Source organism: Choloepus didactylus, chromosome X (assembly GCF_015220235.1).
Source record: "Choloepus didactylus isolate mChoDid1 chromosome X, mChoDid1.pri, whole genome shotgun sequence".
Taxonomy (NCBI): domain Eukaryota; kingdom Metazoa; phylum Chordata; class Mammalia; order Pilosa; family Megalonychidae; genus Choloepus; species Choloepus didactylus.
Genome location: NC_051334.1, coordinates 47,952,186 through 47,957,389, shown reverse-complemented (window position 1 = coordinate 47,957,389; position 5,204 = coordinate 47,952,186). Strand labels below are relative to the sequence as shown.

The window sequence follows — 5,204 nt, the reverse complement described above, 5'->3', positions numbered from 1 at the left end:
GGTGAGTGTTAGTCCATATTACTGGATGCCTTAAGAGGAAAAGAAACTGGGAGCCAGAGTTAGGGAACACCCACACAGGAAGAATCCAGAAGTCAGCAGAAACTGGAATAGCCTTAGAAAGGAGAAGGCATCACCATGTGACAGCCTACAAAGATAAAAACTGAGCCAACCCCAAAGATTTCAGGTACCTAGAGCTGTAACACCATAGGGAAAGCAAGTCTGCAGATATCCTGAATTTGGACTTCTTATAGCCTGAAAACATGACCCAGTAAATGCATTTTTTTTTAAAACAACCCACTGTGTGGTATTTGCCATAGCAGTCTGATGAACTAGGATACCATGGTTTTAAATCTATGACATACTTGCTATTGTCAGGTATTTTAATGTTTATCAACATGATGTGTGTGAAAAAAAACTCGTTTTATTATGCACAGCCTGGGTAACACAAACTTCAAATGTTTTCATATTGAACATTCAGAATTTTTCCCTTTGATTTTTAAAATTATATCATCTGTAAATTTTGAATATTTTTAATTTTGGTATTATTGCTTTTCAGAAATTCTGTATATATTTTAATATCAATCCTTGGTTAATTGTATGCTCTGAAAATATCTTCCCTTAGTTTGTGGTTTACATTTTATTCATTTTTATTGTACAGAAAAATATTTAAAATGTAACTAAATTTCTCAATTTTTATCTTCATCCTTGTGCTTTCATTTTGTTTATTTAACAATATCTTTTCCACTTGATATCATAAAGAGGGTAACCTATTTTATAGATGCCATTTGAAACTTTTTGTGTAAACATTGACATTAATCTATCTGGCATATGGATAGCCAATTTTTCCTAACATTCATTTAATCAATTTCCCCATGGCTTTGCAATACTGCCTCTAATAAATAACAGATTTACAGATTAAAAATTGGTTATTCTCTTATTTTTCCTTTTTGTCTCTTTGTTTACTATTTTACTAATATATTGTAACTTCATAACTCTTGCTGTTTTATAGAAAATTTCCTCACCTTATTCTTTTTTAATAGTCTTTCCTTAGCATTTTACCTCCCTTACAAATGTTTAGTTATTTATCATTTCATATTCTTTGGATCTTTTGCTAAATACATATATTAAGCTTTAAATCCAAGTTTAATTTCAGAAACCAACCACCTTTAGTGACTTTAGATGACTATGCTTGCCCTAAAATAAGTGTGGCTATGCCATTTTGTGACATGCATTTTATCATGGTATGATTTTATGATTAGTTCATTCTAAATGAATTCACTGCTTCACTGCCCTATTCATGTATCTCAGGAAAAATGCTACTGATGAATTTCAAGACTAAAATCTGTCCTTGTGAAACCATCAAAATCAGCTGCATGAAGTGATCATCCTGTAATTATTTTAATATTTTGATGCATCAGACTTAAAAATTCTCTCTATAGATTCAACAAATGTTTATAGAAATCTAAGACTACAAGCAAATATAGATGAGATAGATACATAGATAGGTATGTATCTTAATTTCACTGGAAGATATCAAATGAAAACAAGCACATTTAAAATTATAAAATGAATAATTTGGAAAATAGTTGCATATTATTGGAGAGTGCATCAAGTTTTTCAACATTACAGAATATTAATGTATGTTGGAGGCCCCTTGTTACATGCACAAATGTAACTTGAATGTTCATATTTAAAGAATTAGAAAGACTTTTTTTTCTTTCCCAAAATTCTCAGTGAAATAAACTATAATGATCAAGGGTCATTCAGTGCCTTATATACAAATGGCTCTGACTTGTCCAAAGCAGTCATTTCATGTTCCTTGTCTTACTAATTACATTATTAATTGTTATAATGGAAAATGAATATAAACACAAAATCAACATTTACTTTAATGCACAAATATTACATTGTTGGATCTCACAATTGCCCAAGACTACTTAATAAACCTAAATCTTAAAAAACAAAAAACAAAGTAAAAAAAAAAAGATCATCATCAGATGTCTTCGCAGAATCACCATGGTTTCCTGCTTCAACAGTGCTTGAATGGAACTCAGTGCTCTCAGCTGCTTGATGCCAGTCCTCCACCAGGTGGTGAGTCAGAACTAAAACCAGGACTCAGAGGCCACCATCAACTGCCAGATCAACCTGGAGCTCTAACACCTCTTATGTCCATGTGTCAATATCTTAATACTTTGACCGTGATGATGTGGCCTTGAAGAAATTTGCCAAAAATTTTCTTCACCAATCTCTTGAGGAGAGGGAATATGCTGAGAAAATTATGAAGCTGCAGAACCAAAAAGGTGGCCGAATCTTCCTTCAGGTTATCAGAAAACCAGAACATAACAACTGGAAGAAGGGGTGAATCAGTCACTACTGGAACAGCACAAATTGGCCACTGATTTCATTGAGATGCATTACCTGAATGAGCAGGTGAAATCCATTCAAGAATTGGGTGACTATGTAACAGATTTCTGCAAAATGGGGGCACCGGAATCTGGCTTGGCAGAGTATCTCTTTGACAAAGACACCATGGGCAAACAGTGATGACCAGAGCTAAGCTTTAGGCTGGCTTCCTCTGGTCATGGGGGTGACTTCTATGGTAAATACAACATGTTGGGTTTACCTTTACCTTTTCTGTAAGTTGTATCAAAACATCCAACCAGTTCTTTCATTTGTACTATTCCTTCAAATAAAGTAATTTGGCATCCCCTGCCCCCCGAAAAAAGAATAGTTTGCTCAGCACAATGATACTTACTGTTCATAATGAACCCTGCACGTTTCATTTTCAAGGCACTTTACAAACATTAGTTAATTGCCTGTCACACAACTTTCAAGTTAATTTTTGTTAGTTCAATTACAAGTGGAGCAGATTAAATTGAAATGGTGAAGGCAGGTCCCAGAGGGAGTACCAGAGCCAAGGTGAGAATGCTGGAGCTCTCTGCTACCTGTGTTCCTGCTCCCCTATTTATTTATAGGTAAAAATCAGCCCTCACCCAGAAAGCACTAAGACACTACAAAAGGAAGAAATTGCCTTTTCTGAACCTCTTGCTGAAGGCTGCCACTAAAAGCCAAAATATAATAAGAAGAGAGACGAAGCATTATGAAGATTTATTACCCTCCCAACCAACCCAGGACTGACTACCCCTGGCACCAAACACTCCATTCACCAAGAAAGAAAAAAAAAAGTCAACAGTGAATGACTCCATTTTCACAAATAAGTTTTATTAATAAAATTCAAATGAACTTTGGTTTTTTAGTGTTTTACTTTTGAAGAATAAAGTATTTTCTAGAATGGGTTCTGAAGGAGTAATCATACACTAACTACAACCCCTTTCCTTCTTATAAAGACCAAATATATTCCTTTTAAATGAAAAAAAACAAAAACAAAAACAAAACTCAGAACATCAAGAATTATCCAATAAAAGAGGTAATTTTTGTTATTGTCTTGTGCATTTGTGTTTTTTTAATGCTCTAAATGTACATGTAGAATCTTTATAAGTAGAAATAAAAATAATAAATATTATTTAAAAACTAACCAATCATGTAGGGTTTCTTTTTGGGGTGAAGGGAAAATTCTGGTAATGGATTGTGGCGAGGGTAGCACAACATTATGAATGTGATTAATCCCACTAAATGGTATGTTTGGGAAAGGCTGAGATGGGAAAGTTTACAGTGTACATATGTTTCCATGATTTAAAAAAAGGAGCAACTAAAGAGACAATGACAATTAAATGCAATACATGATCCTGGATGGAAGTAGCAAAGAAGGTGAAAAGGCTCAAAGGAACATTACTGGGACATATAAATGGAATATAGAATGTAAGCTTTATATCAATGTTAAATTTCTTGAACTTGATAACTGCACTTAAGGTGGTTATATAAGTGAATATCCTTGTTCTTAGGAAATGTACATGGAAGTATTATGTGCTCAAGAAGCATAACATATACAACCTGCTCTTAAATGGAAGGGAGGGAGGAAGGGAGGGAGGGGAGGGAGAGAGCGAGGCAAAATGTTAAAATTGATGGATCCGGATATCTGGTGGGGGGAGGGTATGTTGGAGTTCTATGAATGGGTTTTATATTATTTTTGCAACTGTCCTCTAAGTTTGAAATTGTTTCAAAATAAAAAGCTTAAGAAAAAAAAGAAGCAAAAACAAACTAACCAATCTGCAGTTTTATTTCTGATTTATGGGCTAGGAGAGGGAGAAATTGGGAACACTAGGCTGGTAAGTGTGGTATTAATTAAAAATAAGATCCATTTGCATAAACCTGAAAGAAAGTATATCGAAAACAATGCATTATTTTCTTAAATATAGAAGAGAAAGATGTTTAGTTGTAATAAATATTCGGTCATAATAAAATGTACCTTTTAGCAAAGCATTATATTGGAAATTCTTTAAGATTAATTAGGCTTTCTACTTCCTTTGCATTTCTCCAGAGTGCTCTGTATACACACATGCACATACATGGCATATAGCTCATTTCTCATTAACATAAGACATAGACCATTCTATTTTAACATAAAAAATTTGTGTCATGATCAAATTTTGGCATATATATACGTAAATGTATGCTATAGAAGTGCTCTACAAAATTACTACTAAAGCATTTTCATTTTAACATTTATTACAAATCACATTTTATAAACACTAGATAAATTACACACAAAAGCTAGACATAAATACACAGAAACAAAAACAGCAGTACTAACACAAGATAAATAAGCTAACATAAAGTTTGAATGTGTATAACTTAAGAAAATTACAAATTTTTCATTTCTAATAATTTCTCATAATTTCAAAAGCAATTCAGAAATGAAAAGGTAGAATATTCAGATTACTATCAAATTTTAGAATAATAGAAACTACAATAGCATTACTTACTTTTAAAAAAGCCCTTTCAAACATTCAGAAGGCAAATTACTGTCTTTAAAGACAAATTAAGCTTGGGCAAAAGCTCTTGTGTAACTGAAGTTTATAAAATTAAGCTTAGGTGAATAGATATTAAAATTAATGCAAATTTAAAAATTAACATATGTTATTTTCCTGAGTTTTTGATAGAATACCATCGATAAAAAATAAAAAAATGCAACTCAATTTCCAGCTTTGCATTACATTATAGTATATTTTTGCACAAGAAAAAGTATTGTGATTATTTTAAATGTGGACAATGATGTTTCATAATGTAATCATGATCATTGGGAA

At 32.6% G+C, this 5,204-nt stretch overlaps 1 pseudogene; it reads left to right on the top strand.

Moving 5' to 3' along the window:
• The first annotated feature begins 2,043 nt into the window (after positions 1–2,043).
• Positions 2,044–2,544, top strand: LOC119522113 (annotated as a pseudogene).
• Positions 2,545–5,204: the final 2,660 nt, after the last annotated feature.